This window comes from Suricata suricatta, chromosome 13 (genome assembly GCF_006229205.1).
Source record: "Suricata suricatta isolate VVHF042 chromosome 13, meerkat_22Aug2017_6uvM2_HiC, whole genome shotgun sequence".
Lineage (NCBI taxonomy): Eukaryota > Metazoa > Chordata > Mammalia > Carnivora > Herpestidae > Suricata > Suricata suricatta.
This window is the reverse complement of record NC_043712.1, coordinates 20,081,796-20,107,788: the sequence shown is the minus strand read 5'-3', so window position 1 is coordinate 20,107,788 and position 25,993 is coordinate 20,081,796. Positions and strand designations below refer to the sequence as shown.

Sequence of the window (25,993 nt, the reverse complement as noted above, 5' to 3'; positions counted from 1 at the left end):
GAATAGCAATACGGAAAAATAATAAAATTAAAATCAGTTAAAAACCCACTCTAAGATACCCACTGTTACTTATTTAAATATGCATACTCGGTATATGTGTGTGTGCATATATGTTGTTGCATGGTAGTTATGAAAAGACCATCAACCATGAATAGAAGGCATGATTTTATTACAGCTGCATGTTTTTATTACAGCCGGGCCAAACCTGATATCCCTGGTGTTAAGGAGCAGAGTGGCCTCGAACAAAGGCGGCGGTGAGTTTATATGGACAGAACACTTCATTATTGAGTTAACCAATTACAATCCATAGTGTTCCTTGTTAGCCAATTACATTGTAAAACACAAACGCCATCTTTGGCGGGAACCCACCCCTTCAAGTTTCTTTGTCCCTTTAAAATGACCAATCATAGTTTTACATCTAAGATATCATGAGATGGGGACGATTTCTCATCAGTTAACTCTGTCTTTGCCAGGTCTTAGTAAAAAGAGGTGGGGGTGTGCTAGCAAGCAGGCAGAAGTTACACCTTCTGATAACTAACATAGGCTTTTATCTCAATGTTTTAGCAGTTATCACGCAGTTGGTCAGAACAGTGGATGGGGAAGCACATAGTCAGAACAGTGAATGGGGAGATGCTTTCAGAAAGCAATTTACAGAAGCCAAAACAGCTGGTCAATGATTTTCCACTTTACTCAGGTTTGTTAACCTATAACAATGTAAATACGTATTTACTTGCAGTTAAATATGTTGTATATACTTCTAAAATTAAAAATAGAGCAATATAAAAACAAATAGAGCAATGTAGGATGTCTGGATAACTCAGTGGGTTAAGCCACTCACTCTTGGTTTCGGGTCTGGTTTCCACTCTGGTCATTATCTCACGGTTAGTGAGTTAGAGACCCAAACTGGGCTCTGCACTGACAATGAGGAGCCTGCTTGAAATTCTGTCTCCCTCTCTCTCTGCCCCGCTCACCCCCGTTTGCTTTCTCTCTCAAAATAAATAAATAAGCTTTAAAACAAACAAACAAATGTAATAAAATGAAAGTGCTTTTATTTAAAGTTCCGTTTATTTATATGGAGGGGGAGGGAGCACAAGAGCAATTAGATTTTAATTTAAATCTAAGAAAAAATATTTGATAAAAAATTTAGGATCGGGGAGCCTGGGTAGCTCAGTTGGTTAAGTATCTGACTCTCGATTTCAGCTCAGGTCAGTATTTTAGTCATCAGATGGAGCCTCACATCAGGCTGTGTGCTGGGAGTGGAGTCTCTTCAGATTCTCTCTCCTTCCTCCTCTGCCCCTCCCCAGCTTCCACATATGCTCTCTCTCTCTCTCTCTCTCTCTCTCTCTCTCTCTCTCTCCCCTTCTCTCTCTCAAACGAAACAAAACAAAAACTTGGGATCGAACTCAATATGGTATATCAGCTTCTTAATTTTAAGGAAAGGCTGAAAGTTTTTTGATATCAACCTCTCTTCTTTACTTAACAATGAATATTTACAACTTATGTAAACTTAGGTTGTTGTTCTTTAAAAGGAATGCCGGGTGCCTGGGTAGCTCAGTTGGCTGAGCATCCAACTTTGGCTCAGGTCATGATCTCATGGTTGGTGAGTTCGAGCCCTGCATCAGCCTCTCTGCTCTGAGTGTAGAACCCACTTTGGATCTTCTGCCCCCTTCTCTGTCCGCCCCTCCCCAACGTGTGCTTTATCTCTCAAAGACATTTTTTAAAATAAAATAAAAAATAAAAGGAAAGGATGCCTTAGATAAAAAAATTTCTAAGGAAAGTTATTTGTGATAAAATGACAATTCAACAAAGCAAAGACTTAATTTTCAAACAAACTATAAAATAATAGTATAATTTTTTGTTCAGGCTGGTCACAAGACAATGTATATGGCAGCAAAATAGACATCCTTGAATCAATATTTCAAAATGTATGTCCAAGAGCTTCTACATATAAAAAACTAAAATTTAACAGCCCCTTTAACAATGCATGTTTCTGTGGTGCTTGGGTTGCTCGGGCAGTTATGAGTCTAACTCTTCACTTCAGGTCAGATCATGATCTCAAGGTTTGTGAGTTTGAGCCCTGAGTTGGGCTCTGTATTGCCAGTGCAGAGCCTGCTTGGGATTCTCTCTCTTTCTCTCCCCTGCTTGCTCTCTCTCTCTCTCTCAAAATAAATATATAAACTTTTTTTTTAAAGCATGTTTCTTGTTAATTTATTTAACATAATGTAAGGGAAGGATACAGAATACCATATTATGTCCAGTCAAGTTCATTTTAATTCTGTTGAACTGAAGTGACATGACACCTACACCTCCATGTCTCCAGTGGGACAGAAGAGGTTGACCTGAATCCCAACCCTCCATTTACCAGCCACATGGGTTTAGCCAGGTCAAGCAACTTCTCTAGGCTTGCCTCATCTATAAAATGGTGACAATCTCAGTTTTCTGCATTTGCTGAAAGGATTCAACGAGAAAGTACATGTAAAATTGCTTAGCAGAAACTGTGTGGTAGAAATATCCAATATAGGAAGCTGTTTAAAAATCCAATTCTGATAATCACAAGGATATAAAGATCCCAAGATATTCACGAGTACTCATATAAGTACTATGAGTTGAAAAACGAATTCCTTTGCACAGAACTATTTTTGTCGTGTGTTGAGTATGCCAACATTGTCTACATCCACATTGCTGCTTGCTTTGTCTGTTGTTTGATATATTTGTTACCTCTGAATGCTTTACATCAAGCAATATTTTTAAAAATATTAAAGTATAAAAGATCAAATCTTTTATGTCTTTATAAATACACTAGTTCATCTTCTCTTAATTCTATATACATCAAGAAAGAGTTGGGGGGAAGAGCTAGATGTAATTAGTTACAATTTATCCTTTTACATTTTTTAAGATGTGGGGGAAAAGATGTCATTTAGTGTGTGAAGTAAGGCAGGTGTAAATATCCATAGCCACTTCCAAATGACAGATAATTTGGGTTTTAAATGCCATTCCTACATCATTTGTAGGATAATCAAGTATAGTTGTCACTTTGTTGTCCTCATTAATTAATTTGAAGTTTGTCCTTGAACAATACAGGTCTGCACTATGCGGGTCCTTGGATTATTTTTTATTAAATACAGTACAGTACTATAAATGTATTTTCTCTTCCTTATGACTATTTTTTTAAAGATTTTATTTTTAAGTAATCTCTATATCTAACATGGGCTCAAACTCACAATCTCAAGATCAAGAGTTGCATGCTCCACTGACTGAGCCCCATAGGTACCCCCTTATGACTTTCTTAATAACATTTTCTTTTTTTTTAGCTTACTTAATTATAAGAATATATAATACATATAACACAAAAACATGTGTTAATCAATGGTTTGTGTTACCAGTAAGGCTTCCAGTCAATAGTATAAAACTATTTATTAGTTAAGTTTTTGAAGAGTTATATTACACATGAATTTTCAACTGCACAGGGGAATGTTGCCCCAACCCATGTTGCTCAAAGGCCAACTCTACTCACCAATTTAAAAAAAATTGCACTACACAGTGAAGAAGTCAGTCACACGTGGTTGTGATTTTTCTATCATACTTAAAAAAAAAAAACTTTTACTATTAGGCCTGAACCAAGATGTCCAATATAATTATTTTTGAAAACGTGATTTCTCAAAGTTGCTTCTTGGTGTTTATTTTTGGTGCTTGATAGTTTGGAAGCTATTGTTGAGGGCTTCCCAAGTATAGTACATTCATAGAATTTTTAGGTTTAATGAATTCTATGATGTGTAATGAAACTTTGATTGCTTAATTAAAGTTTACTCATTCCATTAAATGGATTTGTGTTCAATATGAATTCTCTGATGAACAACGAGAGTAGATTTCTTGCTGAAAGCTTTTCTACAATTACTATATTCATAGGATTTTTCTCCAGTATGTATTCTATGATGTACAGTGAGGTGTGACTTCTTACTAAAGGCTTTTCCACACTCAATACATTCATATGGCTTCGTCCCAATATGGATTCTTTGATGCACACTGAGTTGTGGTTTCTGGATAAAAGCTTTTCTGCATTCACTGCATTCATAGGGTTTCTCCAGTATGAAATCTCTGCTGTCCAATGAACTGTGAGCTCCGGAAAAAGGCTTTCCCACAATCACTGCATTGATACCTTTTGTCCCCAGTGTGAGTTCTCTGATTACAATGAGATCTGACTTTTGAATGAAGGCTTTTACATTCATTACACTCAAAGGGTTTCTCCCCAGTGTGAATTCTATGATGTACACTTAGTTCTGACTTCCTGTTGAAAGCTTTCCAACACTCATACATCCATGCGGTTTCTCCCCAGTATGAATTCTCTGATGTACAATGAGCTGTGGCCGTCAGTTGAAGGCTTTCCCACAGTCACTACATTCATATGGTTTCTCCCCAGTATGAGCTCTTTGATGAACACTAAATGTTGACTTCTTGATAAAAGCTTTCCCACATTCATTGCATTCATAAGGTTTTTCCCCTGTATGAATCCTCTGATGAATAATGAGTTTTGACTTCGGGATGAACGCTTTCCCACACTCACTACATTTCATCGGGTTTCTCTCTTGTATGAGTTCTCTGATGTACAGTAAGTTGTGACTTCTGAATAAGGGCTTTTTCACATTCATTACATTTGTATGGTTTCTCTCCAGTATGAATTCTCTGATGTACTATGAGTCTGGACTTTCCACTGAAGGCTTTCGCACACTGAACACATTTATGTAATTTCTCACTGGTGAGAATTTTCAGTTGTGTAAAAAGATGTGGCTTTTGCATGAAGGCTCTGTTGTGTTCATTAGATGTTCTGTTCAGATGAATTCCTTTGCCCAGTGCACTGTTACATTCACAATCTATCTCCTCAGTCAGTGGCTTATTGTTAATGAATGCAACGTGGTTCAAAAAATTGTCTTGTTTTCTTTGGTGAGTTATCTCCAAGTTTCCAGTCTTCAAAGATTGAGTATATAGTCGTGTTATGGAGTATCACTTCTTCAGAAATGTTCTTCTGTGGTGTAAATTCTTTCATTCCAGTTTCAACGTTGGAAAAAAGCCCAAGTGTAAGTAATCTTACTTCACTCTTGCACTCTGAAGAATGCAAAACACAAAAATAAAAAACAAATAACATTCTTTGTTTTAATAGAAATAGATGGAAATCTGGTAATGACTACAGTCAGCTTTAAAATAAATATAAGCTTAAAATTCAAAGATAGAAGAATAAACAGGCGTAAAAGAAAACGAAGGGAGCGATGGAAAAGAAAAGTTTGATGAATTCAGTGTCACAGTGCCACATGGCACCAGGCCCAGTACACCACAAGGCTCTATAAAGGGCAGAGGCAGATCCAAAAATCATTTCAGGAAAGACAAAGGAAGGATGCTAGCAAAGGGGACTGAGAGTGAATTGAAGTGACCAGCATAAAAATTAAATCCACACTAAATATAAAAATACTTATAAATATTTTATAAGTAACCAAGCATAGTAGAGCACAATTGCAGGATAGGGATTTCCATGTATATGCATCTTAAGGAGGCAGATGACATAAAAAGGCATGGAATAGGACAGGCTCTATTTAAAGGGGGAAGTTCTGCGGTGGAAAACAGGCAGTTTCAGAGGGAGAAAGAAGGCAAAAAAGAAGGGAGAAATGCCTTCTCATCACTGGGTGGTTGTAATGAGGAAGGAAGGAAAAGGAAAATTTAGGGTCCTGGAAGACAAAGACAACCACAAAACCAGAAAAGCCAAAACTCTTCTCCAATCCTAAAAGAAAGGAAGGAGGGGGAAAGACCCTACTATATTAATAGAAAAGGATTCCATTAAATTTAGAAATCTTATCAAAACACTGTGATGTAATAAAAAATGAACAGAAGAAAAGTACAGTCCACAGAGAACTACTACAGAAAATCAGGAAATAAATTTCTGCAGATCTCAATAGAGGAAACTTCCCCTGCAAAACACAAAAATAAAACCAAAAATAACTAGCTATACCTGAAAAAATATTGTCTGAATCCCAAAGAGAATATACTCAAACAAGCATCTAAGGACCTGGAGAACCACCATGAAGCAGAACTTATTTTAAAAAACAAAGAAGCAAACAAACAAAAAAGATGAGAGATGAGAAAGAACTGGTTAATCTCAGGGGGGAAATGAAAGATTAAATTACAAGGTGTGGCCTGGGGGGTAAAGAGGATTTAATAAGCAGCACTGAAAAAAGACAGGAAACCAACCAAGATAATAAAAATGACATAGAGAATCAAGTAAAAACGGTTACGGAGAAAGTAGAAAAAGACCAGCAAAGGAGGAATATTTATATTACTGTGGTATCTGAAAACTGAAAAAACACAAGACAAGAGGCTATAATGAAAAGACATATGACACTGAAAGGAAGATGAATAAAAGAAGGTAATTAGAAAAGATATGAATATCATTTGGTAAGTTACTTTGATAGAGGGCATATCTAAGCCCAGGTTAATGTGTAACGGGAAGAGTATAAGCCCATTTTTGAAGAATAGGGTGCTGAAGATGTCAGCCAAAGGGAGGTTAACTAATTAAGCATGTCTTAAATGATATGGGCATAAATAAGATTCAAAGAACTGATAAGGGAGTTACCTCTCTCTCTAAAAGTTAAGCAAAGAAAATGGTAGTGTTTGATATGTAGAAATGTTATTTAGGCATTTGACCATCCCACACCAATAGTCTTCAGCCATTTTGAGACATGTATGGCCTTAAAAGAATGATTTCCTAAAAGATATTTCAAAGATAAATGTCTCACTAATCAATACTAATCTAACATCCCTGTCTCCCACATGCCATGTTCACTTACCTGAATAGTCCCAACTTGAGATTTCTCTCCCCTCCATCCGTCATTCTCCTGGCTTCAATAAGATTACATCTGACTTCAGTTGCTGATACCCTGTTTATGGGAAAGAATATAGGACTTGGGCATTAGTGGACATCCAACCATCCTAGAAGTCAAGCCCACTACATAGGCACCAGCAGAGCTAAAACTAAAAAGACAAACATTACCAGGCGTGTCTGGATGGCTCAGTTAGTTAAACGTTCAACTCTGGATTTTGGCTCAGGTCACGATCTCATAATTACCTGAGTTCAAACCTGGCATCAGGCTCTGCTGACTGTGTGAAGTCTGCTTGGGATTCTCCCTCTGTCTGCCCCTACACCACTCATGCTCTCTCTGTCTCTCTCAAAATAAATAAACTTAAAAAAGAAAAAAGAAAACCGCTAACATTACCAAATGTTGATTGAGCTGCTATACACTGCTAGTAGGAAATAAATTGGTATAACCTCTATGGAAAAGTGTCTGGTAGGATAAACTAAAGCTAAATACACTTGTGCCATGACCCAGAAATTCCACTCCTGTATATATACCAAATAGAAATGAAATTCTTATTTCCACTACAGCTTTATTCAATGGCCCAAATCTGAAACAGTCAGATGACTACCAACACTAGAATGGGTGTGTTGATGAATTATTGTATACTCACTAAATGGAGTATGATGAAACAATAAGGAGAAACAAGCTACTGTCCATTGCAACACGTGGATGAATTTCACAGCACTATGTTAAATGAAAGATGCCAGATAATAAAAACTTATATACTGTGTGGTTACACTTACATGCAGTTCAAGAACAGACAAAACTAATCTGTGGTGATAGAAGCCACAAGTTGTTATCACAAGTTGAGGGGATAAATGGCAAGGGGTCAATGGAAGCTTGCTAGGGTGCTTGAAATGTTTTCTACACCAATCTGGGAATGGTTAAATAACATAGGGGACAAATACATCAATCTGTATATTTAAGATTCAGGCAATTTACTATATGTTCTATGTCAACTAATCTTATTAAAAGTAAGAATGTGGGCACAGCCCATTGTCTTTAACCTCCGAAGAATGAACAGGATGCAGCACCCATTTTCTTTTCATCCAAGTCCACTGGAATATTTGGTACTCAAAATTAATATTCTTTAGACCTTTATAGCTTGATATGAAGCTCATTAAATATTCAGAGACCCAACAGTTTTCCATAAATTGAGTACTCTGGTGGGTTTAATGTATGTTCATAAGTTCTTTGGCACTCTTCCTTTCAAGATATTCTCTTAAGCATGGGCTGGACTTAGTAACTCATTTCTAATAAGCACAATAAGGTAGAGGTGATGGTATGTGATTTCAGAGACCTGGTCATTGAAGGGACTGTGACTTCCTCCTGGCTCTTCCTCAGATCACTCTTTCTGAGGGAAATTTCCCATGTCATAAAAACAGGCCCACATGGTAAGGAATTGAGATCACCTGCCAATGGACAGCAAGGGACTCAAGGCCCCTGTCAATAGCCATGTGAGTGAGTTATCTCAGAAATGTATCCTACAGGGACGCCTGGGTGGCTCCATTGGTTGAGCATCCGACATTAGCTCAGGTCATGATCTCACAGTTTGCAGGTTTGAGCACCATATTAGGCTCGTGGCTGTCAGTGCAAGCCTGATGTCCCCCTCTCTCTATCACCCTCTATGCCCCTGCCCTACTTGCATTCTCTCTCAAAAATAAACAAACATAAAAAAAATTTTAATTAAAAATAAGTAAACCGTAAGTTCTTTAAAAGAAGAAGAAGGAGAAGGAGGAAGAAGAAAGAAAAAAATGGATCCTACACTGTCAGTCAAGCCTTCAGATGATTGCAGTCCCTGCTAACATCTGAGTACAACCAAATTCCTGACCTATGGAAATTACTAGTAAAAATTGTTTTTAAGCTACTAAATTGAAGTAATCGTTACATAGCAATAGGTAACTAGTGCCCAGTACCCTCTGTTCTTACCCACTGAGACAAGGTTGCTGAAGTGCTCCAGCGTCACATCCCTGTACAGGTTTCTTTGAGCTGTGTCCAGCTGCTGCCACTCCTCCCAAGTGAAGTCCACAGTCACATCCTTGAATGACACAAGGCTCTGTACAGGACATTCCTGTTCAATCTAAAGTGAAAAACACTGAGTGATGTGTTGTGGGAAGCTGCAAAGTTTTAGCTGCTTGGCCATTTGCTAGCCGGAAATGTCACTCCCTGAGGGGAGTTACAAAAATAGGCAGGGGAGCACCACTCCCTGTCAGGAGAAGCCAGAAGAACAAAGATCAATCACCTACAGGCAGGGCGGTATCGGCCCTTCAGTGCTATGCTAAAAACCTTAGTTTGGTTCCTCTTTTACTCCAGCCTTAATCCCTTAACCCTGTTTCCTAGCAACCGACCTAGGTCAGCTGCCTTGTTTTCTCGCCTTGAAACCTTTATAAGATACGGTGTTTTCTCAATAAAGAAGAAGAGGCTTGATCAGAAAACGCTTGTCTTGCTTCACTCTCTGTGCTCCCCTTCCTGCCCTACTCTCTCTCCCTCCCTCAGGAACGAACCCGCAAGGATTTACCACCCCGCCAGCCGGTGGGGCAAGGGACACGACAATGTGTAAAGCATGGACGAGGAATCATGGCCATTTTAATCATGCAGAGTTCATCTTAACAAAGAAAAAAAGATGTTAATACTTAGAGGCCAGTTTTACTACATGGGAGAAGCAGAACACCTATTAGAAAGCCTTTGCTATGGTTCAACCATTCATCCTCTTTTCATCAATAAGCACTTCTGAGGCAACCACACAGCCAGCATTATTTGGTGCTCAGAATACTAGTATGACTAAAACACAGGAAGTTTACAGACTAGTAGATGGACGCAAACAAGTAGATCTATAAATGCTGCAGGGTGCTAAATAGGTTATAATAGAAATAGGAGAGAAAGAATGATTCTATTTTGGGAGGTTGAGTTGGGCTTTGTAGAAGATGCACACTATGCAAAATGGATAATAAGAAATGTAAAAATAATTCTTCAAAAGATAAAATAACATTTTGGAAATGTAAGAAATGAACAGTGTAAACTCCAGTAAGATATGGAAGAGGAAGAAAGATCATTCTAGATGGAGAAAGGAGTTATGAAAAAAGCCATGGCGACGTGAAAAAGAACATGGCAAATTCAGGGAATTCGAAGTACTTCAGAATAATGCTCCCAGAAATCATTTATTTATATGCTGCTTTCACATTTTTTACATATCTGCATGTCACTTGAACTATGACTGACTTAAGAGTTTCAGCTTTTTGACTTAAATTCATGATTAAAATTTTTTAATGTTTTATTTATTTTTGATACAGAGACAGTGCATGAGAGGGTGAGGGGCAGAGAGAGAGGGGGACACAGAATTGGAAGCAGGCTCCAGGCTGTGAGCTGTCAGCACAGAGCCCGACGCAGGGCTCAAACCCACGAACATGAGATCATGACCTGAACCAAAGTCGGAGGCTTAACCGACTGAGCCATTTGCTGGGAGCCGCACTGGCATTACTGAATAACACAGCCACAATGAGGAAATGGCAGACATTTACACAACTCCTGCCATGAGAGGTGAAACTAGTAGGTCCTTCTACTACTACTGCTCATGCTGAAAATAAGCCTGTTGTCATTAATTAGGCCTTACAGCGTTCCAATCAGACCGGTATTCCCCACACAGTTACCCCATATGAAAAAACATTTTCCTGTCCCTGCATAAGAGATTTTAGATCAAAACATTATTTGACAAAAGGCCCTTTTAATGAGACTTGCAGACCCAAAACATAGACTTAAAGGGGTTAAAAACACAAAAATTGCATTTGAGTCTGGCCCAGAGAAAGGGAGCCTAATTTGCAGATAAGAAATAATTACACGGTCAGAAACATAGTCCATTGAGTCTGGTCTGAAGAGAATTGGAGCCTAAACTGGAGATTAGAAGTGGAAGACAAGGACAGAACATAGTGCCTTCCCAAGGTCTACATTCTACCTTGTGCTGACTTCAGTTATGATAAGGATGTAGGAAACCCAGGTCCAAGGCCAACACACATAGCACCCCCATTGTACTTGCATCAAAAAAAAGACTTTCTCAAACAACTTGTTAACAAGCATGTTGGGAGCCGCCGAGCTTTTGGGTGCCTCAGGCAAGGATATATCACTCTCCAGGGAGCAACCAAAAAACAAGATTTACATCTGGAGGCTACGAGAGTGCCATTTCCTGGTCCAAGATTTTGGCGGCGGTGATGCTGGGTCAGATGTAGAAGGACCAAGGTACACAAAAGATCAATCCGCATTCGGGAATGCAGCGTTAAGCTTCCCCTCCCCAGCATTTGCAGACGCTAGTCCGCGCGCTTCCGTTTGATGCTGTGTCCGGAGTTTGGAGTTTCGTTTTCGGTTTTTTCCCTTTCTCTAATATTCATTTGACTCTGTTACCTGGCAACCGACCTGGGGCAGTTCCCTGCCCAAAACCGTATATAAGATAGAGTGTTTTCCGGGAAAAAGAGAAGGAGAGGAAGAAGAATAAAGAGAGAGGCCTGATAGGATTCCATGCGCTGTCTTCACTCTCTGCGCCCCCTTTCCTGCCCTTTCTTTCCCTCCCTCAGGAAAAGAACCCACGAGGATTCTCTGCCCTCCCTCCTCTGCCCTGCCGGTTGGGGCAGAGGAGACAGGTACCGCCGAATGCCAGGGACGATCGCGTGGGGACCTGGCTTCGGCTAAGACACAAGCATTCTTTTTCTTGTGGTTTGTGAGCCTAATGAAATGGCTCCTGGCCTGTGTTCAGCATGACCTATGTTTTAATCTTAGCTTTACTGGTTTAAATGATATGTATACCATCCTGGTTTTTGCTGAAGACATCCTGTTATGTTCCTGGTTGTGGGATTTGCTCAACCTCACTGTACGTGTGTTACATGACTTGGTTGTAATTTGTTAATCAAAAACAAGGTCATAATTATTGGCAAAAAACCATCCCATACAAAATGAGATAGGTTTGTCACTTTCTTAATCGTGGGGACTGACACAAAAATGAATGAGATAGTTCTCTGTATACTTTCAATGATTAAAGCATCTTATCATAAAAAATTAGTCATTATAAAAAGTTTTCTATTTTTCTAATGTCATCACTTCCAATGGTTAAAACATCTTATCACTAAGAATTAGTCACTGTAAACAATTCCTATTTTCTGATGTCATGTTATTGCTTGATCAATAAAAAGAGACACCAAAGCAGACAGAGCAGAGATGCCTGCCTGGTGATCAAGAAAGAAACATATGGCTCTCTCATCACTCTCTCGAGCCGACACTGTCCGTCCTTTCAGAGAACCCTGGACCTGCTGGAGCTGGACTCCGGCAGCCACCCAGGTGCCCCTTAGATTCATGATCTTAAAAGGAAACCGCTATAGGGAAAACCAGTGTCAGTTCATAAAATGAAGATAACAAAACTCTGTAAAACAAGTATATACTGATGAAATGCCATGCATGAGACTTGCTTTAAAATACTCTAGAGAACGGGGGCACCTGGGAGACTCAGTGGGCTAAGCGCCCAACTTTGGATCAGGTCGTGATCTCGCAGTTCATGGGTTTGAGCCCCATGTCGAGCTTTGTGCTGACAGCTCAGAGCCTGGAGCCTGCTTCGGAGTCTGTGTCTCCCCGTCTCTCCACTTATATAAAATATCTAGAATAAGCAAATTCACAGAGCCAGAAGTAGTTTTGAGGTTACCAATGGTTGTGGGGGTAAGGCAGAAATGGGAGTTATTGCTCAATGGGTACAGAGTTTCTGTTTGGGGTGACGAAAAAGTTTTGGAAATAGTGGTGATGGATTCGCAAATTGTGAACATAACTACTACTACTGAATCGCACACTTAAAAATGATTAAAATGGCAAATTTTATGTTACATAGATTTTACGATAAAAATTCTATTGGTCCAAATTAACTTTGAGAAATCCTATTATAATAGATCTTGTAGCTCTATTGCCAAGTGGTAATAATGATGAGGCAATTAGACTTCAGTGGAATGACAGTTGCTCAGATAAAAACCATGAGGCATGGAATTCATGCTGAGAAAACGGAGAAGTAAGAAGTCGGGAGTGGGTTGTAAAGGACACTGAAAAAAGTAGAGGATCAATGGATCAGAGTTCTGGATGGAAGTTAAAATGACTAAAGTCAAGGTACTAATGTAAACTAGAGACAAATAACGGCCAGAGTGAAATGCTTGGTGTAAGACTTACCTTAGGAGGGCGATCAAGCAGCCATTTCTCTGTGGGTCGGAGAATAGTTCCAGGCACCGCCAGGGACCGACGACCCCCACTCTCCGATCTGGAATGTCTCACACCATTTGAAATATGGCCTACCATAGATTTCCAGCATCCCCTCACCAAGGAGACAACCAATGCCATCCTGCAATGGTCCAAAGATGCCCTTACTTGGCTATCTGCCCGCTCGAGATCAAATCCGGAATTCCTGCACCCATAAAATACCTTGCCCACCCGTACCAGGCACAACTTCCCTGACTCCCCACTCCGGAGTCCTGGAACCTCACCCGGGAACTTCAGACTCCAATAAAGGCTTTCTTTGCTCCTTAACTTGGTCTCTCTTTCCTCTGCCTCCATCTATTAAATCTTACACTTGGTGGTACAATTATTGGTAAGTATGTATCTAGAATAGGGCTATTGTACTGGTTGAGATGAGATAGAGGAAAATGATGTCTGGAAATGAGGAGACACACTGGTACTGGAAGCAGAAAGAGTTAAAGGTCCCCAGAAAAAGAAAGAAGACAGAGCTTCTGTGAAAAGTCATTTTAGGCTCCCAGATATTTTCCATTGATTTATGCCCTCTGGGTTCTACTTGCCAGTACACATTTCTTGCAGAGTTTCCTAGGTGTTAGAATTAAATGCAAAAACCTTGGTAGAGAAGGATTTCAAGGGAACAAAGGGAATGCAGAAAGTAAGTCTCTACCAAGCTAGGAATCAGCCTAACCTTAAGGCAATGGTAAAACTCCCAATGCTGTTTCAAAAGTAAGCAAGGCCCTGAATTTCTTACCCGAGGCAGGAGCCCAAGACCCCATCCAGTTTATACTAGCTCTTAGAGCTTGCCCACAACCCTTACCCTTGTCTGATCTCTCCATTATAATGTTAAAGTCTCCGCCCTAAAAGAAACACAAACTTCCTCAATGTAACATAGGATGCATGCCTAGGCATGTTTCCTAACTACGCCTGTACAGCCTTCTTCCTGCCTTTACGTGCAATGACAAAGCTCCACTTTCTGAATATTCATCCTAAACCCTGCTCAGGGTGTCATAGCTTTGGAAGTTATTCCCTGTGATCTCCTTATTTACTGCAAATAAAAGTTTCCTTTGTGCAATAACTCCGTTATGCCCAAGATTTCATTATCTTCCCCAAAAACCAGAAACTGCCAGGGAGACCGAGTCATGCGTGCAAAAGCAAAGGGCTTTATTATGAGTTTAGGCTCGCCAGACCTAAACTTGGGCTCACACACTTTACCGGCACAGTGGATCCATGCTGAGAGCCCCAAACAAAGGCGGGGTAGGGCTTTTATGGGCTTGGGAAGGGGGAGTTACAGGAAATTGTGACACAGGTATAGTGATCCAATCATTATTATACAATATTATTGACAGCAGGTTTAGCCATTCATTGATACTTTTGGTGGGAGCCAATCACAACATTTAGAGTATTGACCAATTACAGAGTGGGCCCAGGACCCTCACATAGGGTGTGACTAGCCTTCTAGGCCTGTCCTTAGAAATGTTAAAGGTGTTAACTGGCCTTTCCTGATTGGGTGTTACAAGGGTTGTCCCTCCTTCCTTGGGCACTGTGTACCCTTCTATTGCCTAATTATTCTGAGAAGCTGAATTCAGACCTGCGTCCTTACAACTCTACCTGGTGTAGTTTCTATCTCTGACTCACCAAGGAGTGAAGTCATGTTAGTTCGGTTACAGTACCAAAGTACTGTGATAATGCAATTTATAATAAGAAATTTATATTTGGTCATTGCATGTCCTAGCATAGAGCTCCTAAAACCCTTGGAGGGGCGCCTGGGTGGCTCCGTTGGTTAAGCGACTGATTTTGGCTTGTAATGCCCAAGATTTCAATATCACCCCAAAACCAGAAACCACCAGGAAGACCGAGTCACGCATGTAAAATCAAAAGGTATTTATTATTACGGCTTAGGCTCGCCAGGCCTAAGTTCGGTCTCACAGCCTTCACCAATGCAGTGGATCTGTGCTGAGAGCCCCAAACAAGGGCTGAGTAGGGTTTTTATGGGGTTTCAGAAGGGGGAGTTACAAGAAATTGTGACATCCAATCATTATTGTATAACAGCATTGGCAACAACTTTAACCATACACATTGTTCAGAGCGTTCGTTACTTTTGGCGGGACCCAATTGCAATATTTAGGGTATCTTTGAAATTAACCAATTACAGAGTGAGTTCAGGGTCTTGTTTGGTGACTATCGGGTTAACTTTAACATTAGGTAACAGGGTCCTATCTAAAGTTTCTATCTGTAAGCCTTACCCTTAGGAATGTGGGGAGAGGTAGCTGGCCTTTCCTGATTGGATATTGCAAAGTGGTCTCTTGCCTCGGGTAATGTGTAACCACCTAATAGTTCCAGAGAGACTGACCCTTAGACCTTCTAGTTTAGAGGGGGACCTCTGTCATGGAGTCTGTTAGGTCAGACTTTGTCCTTACAGGCTCAGGTCATGGTCTTGTAGTTCGTGGGTTCAAGCCCTGTCCAGCTCTGTGCTGACAGCTTGGAGCCTGGAGCCTGCTTCTGATTCTGTGTCTCCTTGTCTCTCTGATTCTCCCTTGCTCACACTCTGTGTCTCTCTCTTTCAAAATAAACAAACATAAAAAGAAAATTAAAACCCTTGGAATTTCCTGTGTTGAAAGCAATAAAGGTGTCTTTTGTTATGTTAATGAGGTGGTTTCCAGAAAGTGCCTAAAGAAAGGGTGGCTGGTCACCAGGGGAACCAACCAAGAATAAAGGATTGGAACTTTCAGTCCCATTCCTGATTTTCTAGAGGAGGTGGAGCTGGAGGTTCAATGGATCACCAATGGCCAACGATTTTCTGAATCATGCCCATGTAATAAAGCTTCCATAAAGACACAAGACAAGAGAGCTCAGAGAACTTCCAAGTTCATGAACCAGAATCCTTCCACATGCCATATGCCAAGTGCCAGGTTTGAACTCCATTCTCCTTTGTTCAGGACCCTGTCTTATGTACCTCTTCATCTGGCTGTTGATTTGTACCCTTTAATATTCTCTGTAATAAACTAGCAATCTAGTGGGCAAATTGGTTTCCGGAGTCCTCATTATGAGCCACTCTAGCAAATTAGAAGAACCAAAGGAGGGGTGTGGGAACCTCTGATTTATAGCTAGTCAGTCAGAAGCATAGGTAACAACCTAAGACTTGTGATTGGAATCTGAAGTGAAGGGCAGTCTTGTGGGAGCCCTTGACCTATAGGATCTCATACTATCTCCCCCCCCTCCCCCAGCTCCGTCCCACTGGTGGAATCTGTGTAATAATCCCCAGGCACTCCTGACTACCAAGAACAAAGGAAATAGATTTAAGTGCTTGTCATGGTAATGTGGGAAACTAAGGCAAATAAAAATTAAATTCCCTTACTGGCTACAGCCCATTGACAAGTCCTTGAGAGGGGCAGAGTGACCTCCCGCTAGGAGCTCAGCTGCCTCAAAAATGACACTTTGCTGGGGGCAAAAGAGAACCTTAGCTTAACATTACCCCAACCTCCAGGATCCTGTAAGTCCACTTCCTTTATCTCAACTGCCCCAAAGTGTATGCTAGCAACCGTACTCCAAGCTTGTGGCCCCCTGATACATATCTGAAGGGTCTCATGACTGTAGTATTATTAAACAGTAATAAATGGCATTTCCATAGCACCAGCTAGCCCCCTCAAGGTCCTGGAAACCTTGCTTCCAAAATTTTGTAGAGACATACTGTATCCCTGAACCCCTCCCAACCTGAGAGCACAGGACCAGTGACCCGTCATGACTCCAGTTCGGCTCTTTCTACTCATAAGCCCTGTTCCGGTGCTTTGATAAAATCACCTTTTTGCACCAAAGACATCTTCAAGAATTCTTTCTTGACCGTTGGCTCCAGACCACCCCACCATCACCCTGAAACTTCATCAGATAGTGTCAAAATTGAGCTGAATTGTAGGACAGCCAGCTGGTGTCAGAGGATTGCTTGGTGGTAGGGGGAAGAACCCCCACACATTAGAACTGGATTAATTCTCAGGATTCACTCAGCTCTTTAAAGCCATATTCAGTGGATGTCATGCTTCTGGAATGTCCTCCCAAACCACATGTCAGGAAAAGTTCTATTCATGCTTCAAAACTGGGCACCAATATCTTGCTATAAGTTTTTTTTCCCAGAGCCCCCTGGCATTTGTGGCTTTTCCTGGGCACAGCTGCATATGTGTTCCATGATCACAGTCCTCATTGCGAAGCATTGGGGTTTCCAGTGTTTGTCTTTTCTCCCCTTTGGTCTGACAGCTACTCAGGGCAAGACTGTGTCAGCATCAGCTTAGTTTTCCCTTTTTTGTTAAATACACATTTATTATGTCTACGGAGTCCCACCATAATGTGAAGCTCATTCATTCCTTCCCTCACACACATGTATCACTGTCATGTTTGGTAATGCAAGGAAGGAGCTCAGAGTCTGATAGTGACAATGTAGTGTGACCAGTGACCTGATAGAGACATGACTCGTGCTGTAGGACACAGTAAGAGGTAAATACTCGGTTGGGCACTGGAGTGGTAGTGGTGGGGTGTGGGATGGACTTTGTCAGGAAAACAAGGTGAAGGGAAGTGTCAACAGAACAGAAGATATATACCACTTCTCACATACCTGAGAGCAGACTGATCCCACCTCTACATCTTTGTTCAGATGGTTCCCTCTGTTAGGAATAGCCACACACTCCTATTTTGGGGGGAAATTCCATGCCAAAAGTTAGAGGAGTCTCTTATGCCTTGTGAGGTCCTAAATTAATAGTTTTTTTTTTACAAGTTTAAATAAGTCAGCGGTCTGCAATGTACAACACTTAGGCAAATCTGGCCTGCTCTTTTTTAATAGTTTTGTCAAAACACAGTCATGCTCACTCATTTAGATATTGTCTAGGGTTGCTTTTGTGCTGTAATGACACTGTTGAGTAGTTGTGACAAGGACCATATGGCTGACCAAGTCTAAAATATTTACTATCTATCCCTTCATGGAAAAAAGTTTGCTGACCCCTGATCCAATTTAAAGCTGAGGGAGAAACCATTATTATCCGATAATCAGAGAAGGAATTTCAGGCACAAAAGGTCACACAGCTTGTTCATGGTGCAGCCACAATGTAAATGCCCATAGTCTGGCTGAGAGCTTATGATGCTAACCGTTACGCTACATTACACTTCAATGAATGTGTTTTGAATATCAATTAATTTCTTTAGGTGAAGAGGCAAAGATAATTCATATGATTATCAATATAATTTATCATCCAAACCAGGACAGCTTTGACAGTGAAAAGAGGTGCTATTAATCACTATATCTGGACACGGGACACAAAACCTCTCCTGAACAATCTGTGATGTGTGATCACCCTAGAGACAGGAACAGAGATACACAAGTTAGAGCAAAATAGATAGATAAATACGAAAGATGTTTTATTTCATAAGCCAAGTAAGTGTACCTTCTTTACAGTCATACATTAAGAATACTTTCATGTGAACTTCTGTTACTCTCATTAGCTTATATGATACTTCATCTTGCTTAAACAGTAAAAATAATTCTTACTGTCCAAATGCTCCAAGTTATTCATGGTGAGTGTGTGTGTGTGTGTGTGTGTGTGTGTGTGTGTGGAGGGGGGGAATGTTCTGTTCAGTATTCCACTCTACTAGCAAGTGAGAGGAAACATGGGCCAGATGATCCATAGAAATGGCATGATGCACGTGAGAAAAAAAAACATGTAGAATCTTCTGTGCAGCAGATGTGTGCAGATGTGTGATAGCTACTTACTTTGATATGAATTTATAATCCAAATATTGCCTTCATTCAATCAAATACAATAAAAATACATCTAAAACTGGTGGTTCTTATAGATTATTCTAGAAATGGGATGCAATCAATCAGGGAAAGCACATAGAACGGAGAAAACAAGACACCAAGGATGGAGCCTTGGAAAATTCCAAATGATGAGGAATAAGAGAAAGAGGAATTGGTGATGGGAACAGAGGAGAGAGGGAGAGAAGATCAAGGAGAATAGTGCCAGAGAACTAACCACAAAATATTTCAAGGAAGAGGAAAGCATTAAATGTCAGATGCAACCAAAAATCCACTAAGATAAGGACAAAAAAAATATCCCTTGGATTTGATAAGAGCAGGATGATCTTTTAGAAATTGTTTCACAGTAATGATGAAGACAGAGCCCTACCAAATTCTACTGAAATATAAATGTAGACTAAGGAAGTAGAAACACCAAGGTAATACCAATTTTCAAGAAGCTTGTATATTAAGGGAGAGGAAGCTGAGGAATCAGGTTACAAGCTGGTATTTTTAACATACAAAATAATTTAAGCAGGTCAAAGACAGAATTATTTCCTGAGACACATATGTCTTTAGACAACTACAAAGATGCGGAGCAAAAACCCAATAGAAGAAAAGGGCTGGTCCCTCAATAATAATTAAAGATATGTAAAGTAAACAATGAGCTTTCCCATATTGATAACATTTTAAGTTGATAGTATCCAATATGAAAAAATCAAGTGTGGAATTATTCACACATATACATGGATGGGTGGCAGACAATCCAGCAATACTTTCACATTGAAAATGTGCCAAAACAACTTAAAAAAAAAGAAAAACAGGGGCGCCTGTGTGGCTCAGTCACTTAAGCATCTGACTCTTGATTTTGGCTCGGGTCATGCTCTCATGGTTCCTGAGTTTGAGCCCCACATTAGCCTCTGTGCTGACAGCATGGAGACTGCTTGGTATTCTCTCTCTCCCTCTCTCTGCCCCTCCCCTACTCTCTCGTTCTCAGAATAAATAAATAAACTTTAAAAAAAAGAAAAGAAAAACAAAGTGGGAAGCCTTACTTTCTTTACCTGACTTCAAAACTTACTGTCAATTTACAGGAATCCATGTAATGCAATATTGGCACCAAAGTAAATCAATAGATGAATGGAACAAAGAGTCCCGAAATAGACTGCCACATACCTATCCAGCTGATGTCGGTTTATCCCCCCGAACTGGTGGGACCAGTGGTGGGCAGAGATGCCAAGTGGAGTTTGCGGCAAGCCCCAAGAGGGGAACGACATAGGCTCCTGGGATTTTGGAGCAAGGCCAGGCCATCTGCCGTGGACGATTAGATGCTTTTGTAGAACATCTCCTTGCATATCACTGCATTCTGGTAAGAACAGAATGCATGACCGTGGGGCACTAAATGACCACTCCACCAGAACTACCCATGATGAGACAGAACCTGTCAAACCCATCAGATCATGAATTAAGAGGTTTTAAGATGGAAGCAGTACATTGAGCGACAGCAGGTATGAGCAAGCTTGGTGGCATCCACCACTGTTGCATCAGCGTCCCCTGCAAGGACTTCAGGTTGATGCCTAAATACTCTTAGCTCTTTGTGTGCACGAACTAGCAGGCAGAAGGAGGAATCACTATTTCAGAAGAGGTAAATAACTCCAATACCAGTAAAAGGTGGGCTATGACACAACGTGGGCAGGGAAGAAGCATAGAACCGAGTGATCCACTTAGTACCTCTGGCCCACCTGGGACTATACGTGTACAGGCTCAGGTCTGAGAAGGGCATAATGGCCAGTGTCTTATGTTAGCAGAGTCTTCTGCGAATGGATAGTGGAGAAGTGAGGTCATGAGTTATCTGTTATGACCCTAGGACCACTGTAGCAGCAGGAGCTGCGGTTTATCCCACTAATCTCTCTCCCCCTGCAAAAAAAAGGACTCAGAAATTCTGGAAGAAGTACTTCGCCAATATATAAAAATCAGTATATCTGAACAGAGCAAGGGATATAGTATGATAGACATAGAGTTGCATATCCAGACTCTTCTTTAAGGAAGGACTTGCTGCTTGGCGGGGGGAGTGCACCAAGAAGACACCTGCTAGCTGTCAGCTACTTCGAACCAGGACTTGGTTACAGAGAGCTGCCTCACCCGATATCATGCCCTTGGCAGGGCAGCCTGAATCTGGTGAATGAGCAAGGTGGGGGTCCAGAGGCCTAAAACACTGAGTGGGAAAAACGCTTCAGGCATCAACATGAGGTTCTTGCAGGGTTCACTGCAGGCTTTGTTGGGCCTGCAATGTATGTAAACTTTGTCCTTTGTCCAATACTGCTTTTCTTCCTCCTTTCCTTCCATAGGTATTGGTTTTTAATAAACATCTGATTTCCCCAACTTTATCTCAGTATCTGCCTCCAGGATTTTACTGTGGTCAGCGAGCATATTCTGCATGATTTCAGTTGTTTTAAATGTATGGACACTGTTTTTGCGGCCCAGCATATTTTTCTACCTTGTGTACATACCATGTCCACTTGAAAAAAGTGTGTATTCTACAGTTGTAGAGTTAATGTTCTTTTTTTTTTTTTTGAGAGAGAGAGAGAGACAGAGTGTGAGTGAGGGAGGGGCAGTGAGAGAGGGAGTCACCAAATGTGAAGCAGGCTCCAGGCTCTGAGCTGTCAGCACAGAGCCTGATGTGGGGCTTGAACTCCTGAACCACAAGATCACGACCTGAACTGAAGTTAGACGCTTAACTGACTGAACCACCCAGACAATCCTAGAGTTAATGTTCTATAAACAGCAATTAGGTCAAGATTTTTTTTAGTGTTCTTTAGGTAATATATGTGCATACTAATTTCTCTTTTTTTATTTTAATTTAAATTCCAATTAGTTAACAATGTCTTTACTAATTTTTCTGTCTAGCTGTTTTATCAGCTGCCTAGAGAAGGATGTGAAAATCAATTATGAATGTGGAATTGTTTATATCTCTCCTTAATTCTTTCAATGTTTGTTTTGTGTACTTTAGAGCTCTGTTTTAGGTGCATAAATGTTTATGAATGTTATGTCTTTGTGATAATCTTTTAATCTTTTTAAATTGTTCCTCTTTATCTCTGTTAAAACTTTCATTGAGAAGTCTGTTCTATTAATATAGCCATTTATGCCTTTATATGCTTACTATTTGCGTGATATATCATTATAATCTATTTAGTTTTGGTTTATCTGTGTCTTTTTATTTATTTATTTTAAATGTTTATTTTTGAAAGAGAGTGGGCACAAGCTGGGGAGGGGCAGAGAGGGAGACAGAATCTGAAGCAGGTTCCATCAGCTCAGAGCCTGATGTGGGGCTTGAACCCACAAAGTGTGAGATCATGACCTGAGGCAAAGTTGGACGCTTAATCAACTGAGCCACCCACGTGCCACTCTGTGTCTTTTTAAAGTATAGATCTTGTACAGAGCATAAAATTTCATCTTGATTTTTTATCCATTATGAAAATCTCTGCCTTCTAATTTGAGAGTTTAGTCAACTAACTTTTAAAGTAAGGGTTGCTAAGATTGGATTTAGGTCCACTACCTTATTGGTTCTATTGTTTGTTTCCTTTGAGTTTCTTCTTTTTAGTTCCCTACCTATTTCCATTATGAATTGTTTTGAGTTTATTTATTTTGATAGTGACAGAGATAGCACAAGTTGAGGAGGGGCAGAAAGAGTAGAGAAAGACAAAGCCAAACAGGCTCTATACTGCCAGAGCAGAGCTCCACGTGGTGCTCGAACTCACAAAGCTGTGAGATCATGATCTGAGCTGAAACCAAGAGGTGGGTGCTTAACCGACTGAGCCACCCAGGGGCCCCTCCCTTATGAATTTTAAAATAGTTTTTTAAGAGGCTTATAAATTTATCAGTTATGTTTTTGACTATACCTCTTTGCTTTGTTTTTCAGTAGTTTTAGGGGTTGCTCTATCATCCTTGACTTTCATAGTCTACTTGAAGTTGATATTGTACCAAATCACATAAAATTTAGAAACCTTTCTACATTATAGGTCTGCCTCCAATCTTTATGCTGAAGTTGTTACATGTATGGCATCTAAATGCCTTGCAATCCACATAAGACAATGTCATAAGTTCTTTTTAACAATTCTAAGTATTTTAAAGAAATGAAGAGGTTAAAATAGTTTTTTATATTTACTTATATAATTACCATTTCCGATGTTCATTGCTTCCTGAAGAACTATATTTCCATTTGGTATCATTTTCCTTCAACCTGAAAAACTTCATGGTGTTCTGGAAATAAATTATTTTATCTGAGATATCATTATTTCATTTTTGAAAGATACTTCTGTTGGATACAGATTTCAAGGTATGTTTTTGTTTTGTTTTGTTTTTCCACAGTACTTTAAGAATACTGATGTACTGTCTTCTGGCTTCCACAGTTTCTGATGGTAAGTCACCAATCATTAGAATTGTTTTTATCACATATAATGCGTCATTTTTTTCCTCTGGCTTTCCAGATTTTATTTTTATCCTTAGGTTCTAGCGGCTTGTCCCATATCTGCCGAATCATGGTTTTCTTCACATTTAACCTACTTGGAGTTCACTGAGATTCTCAGATCAGTACATTTATATCATTTACCAAACTTAGGGAAATCTCAGCCATTATATCTTCAAATATTTTGTGTATCCCATTTTTTCCTCGCTCTCTTTTTGGGACTTCAGCTACACATATTCAGGACATTTTGTCTTGACATATTGTCCTACAGGTTACTGAGATTCTGTTCACATCTTTTCAATCATTTCCCCCCCCCACTTTGAATTATTTCTACTGACCTATTTCAAGTTCAGTGACTCTTTCCCCTGCCATTTACATTCTGCTGGTAAACTTATCCAGGGCATTAAAAAATTTTTGTTTTAATATTTGTTTTTATTTTTGAAAGTGAGTGTACAGTGGAGTGGGGGACAGAGGGAGAGGGGGACAGAGAATCTAAAGCAAGCTTCACACTGACAGCAGAGAGCCCAAAATGGGGCTCGAACTCAAACTGCAAGATCATGACCTGAGCCAAAGTCAGATGTTTAACAAGCTGAGCCACTCCGGCACCCCTCCAGTGAATTTTAAGTTTCAGACATTGTACTTTTAAGTTCTAGAGTTTCTTTTGGGTTTTCTTCATAATTTCTATTTCTTCGCTTAGTTCTTAAAAAAAAATCTTTATTCACTGTGAGTATATCTTTATTTTACTAAGCACTGTTAAAATAGTTTTATTAATATCCTCATATGCTCATCCCAACCTTTGGATTGGTTGTCACTTTTGAAATGAGGTCACGGTTTTCTAATTGTTTAACTGTCAATTAAGGTTTTGTAGATATCATGAATGATAAGTTGTGAAGAGTTTGGATTGTTATATTTCTCTAAAGAGTGCTAACATTTTTGTTCTAGCAAATAGCATGGTTGAACTTAATCTTCAAACTAATTCTGTGGGGCGGCAGCACAAATAAAAACTCAGATTTCGTCTTTAGTTGAAACATTAGGAGATTATACCAAATATGTATGGTTCAGAGGTCAGACAAGGATTTAGGCTGACTTTATCCACAGAATTTGGGTTGCTCTTTCTTTGAGTCTCTCTTTTCTGGGTTTCCCCTCTCACTTTCCAGTGGCTGTGGTTGCCCTGAAACTCAGTCCTATGGTTTTTTTCATCTCCAAAAGACTGCATGTTTTCTATCAAATTACCTACCCCCTTTTGCCACACCAACTTCAGCATATCCTCAGGATAAAAACTTTGATCTAAGTACCATTCCCTTCTCCCAAATTTCAACTCTTTTCCATAATCTGCTTTTATTCACTCTCCAGTACCTTCAGGTCATTGGTTTTGTGTGTGTGTGTGTGTGTGTGTGTGTGTGTGTGTGTGTGTGTGTGTGTTACTGTCCAGAGTTTATAACTGTGAAAGGGTCAGGATCAGTAGGAATCTACTTGGCCATACCAGTAATGAAGACTCATTACAATAAAATAAAATCAATTCATGAAAATAGAAAAATTTAGAAAACATAAAAATTATTCTTAAACTGACAATCTTGAATCACAGTCTACATAATGATAGCGATATTATGCATTTTCTAACATGTATTTGTGTGTATAAACATTATACTAAAGAAATATCTCAGAAACATTTTAATATACCTTTAAGTTTTATTTTAACAATGATTTATATCAGTGTTTCTCAAAGTGTGGTCCCCGGACCAGCAGCATCAGCATCTCCTGGGAAGTTATTAAAAATGCAAATAGTCAGGCCCCCCAACCCCTAAGGCCCCAGACCTATTCAATCAGAAACTCTGTGGATGGGGCCTATTTCTAATGTCTGTTTTTTAACAAGCCCTCCAGGCAATTTTGACACATGGTATCATTGATTTAGACTCACCTCTGTATGTCGATTTTCTTTCATTCTTCACCTCCAATAATTTTTTAGACATCATTTTTTCAGTTACTGATGCTAACTTTTAATTCCTTTCTTACTCCATAGGATGGCTTTAAAAAACGTTCACTTCCATTGTCCAGGCATTTCTCACCATCCCACGTATGGTATTATTATGGGTTCTCCAAAAGGTATGGGAAATTTAACCTAGCCATCAATGCAACTGTTCTATCCTGCTAAAAAGTGCAGATTTCCCACAGCTCTGGAAAGTGATGATTCATCTTGTGCTTAGTCCCAGACTTCCACCTGGTTATAAATTACTGATAGAAAATGGCTTTCACATTGCATTTTCCTTTTCTGGAAGTAACTTACTTAGTTACTTAGAAATGAGGGCATAGCATCCATGAGTTGATTTTTTCAACACACATGTGCACATACACACACATTTCATTCTCAACACTTGTATCTGTTAATTCTCTGAAATTAGGAGATGAAGCAGGCAGGAACTCGAATGGGAAATATTTGCAAATATGGCTCTTAATCACATATTTGCTGAGGGGCCCCCATTATGCTAGACTAGTATTCCAGATAAAATATTTATTGAGCAGAACTGACCACTAGAAAAGTCTTGCTTACTAACTCATATGTTTATTTTGAAGAACAAATGAGGTAATATAGTAAGTGTGCTGTAAAAATGTAAA

General features: G+C 39.8%; 2 long non-coding RNA genes across 2 annotated transcripts; one reads left to right on the top strand and one right to left on the bottom strand.

Annotated features, from left to right (window-relative positions):
- Window positions 1–3,399: 3,399 nt before the first annotated feature.
- Window positions 3,400–8,998, bottom strand: LOC115276305. Its single transcript, XR_003901881.1, has 3 exons — window positions 8,829–8,998; window positions 6,831–6,920; window positions 3,400–5,100 (listed from the first exon to the last, which is right to left on the bottom strand). It is a non-coding gene; the product is annotated as an uncharacterized LOC115276305 (long non-coding RNA).
- Window positions 8,999–15,898: 6,900 nt separating this feature from the next.
- On the top strand, window positions 15,899–25,592 carry LOC115276306. The gene is made up of 3 exons (XR_003901882.1): window positions 15,899–16,054; window positions 23,284–23,333; window positions 25,401–25,592. It is a non-coding gene; the product is annotated as an uncharacterized LOC115276306 (long non-coding RNA).
- The last annotated feature ends 401 nt before the right edge of the window (window positions 25,593–25,993 follow it).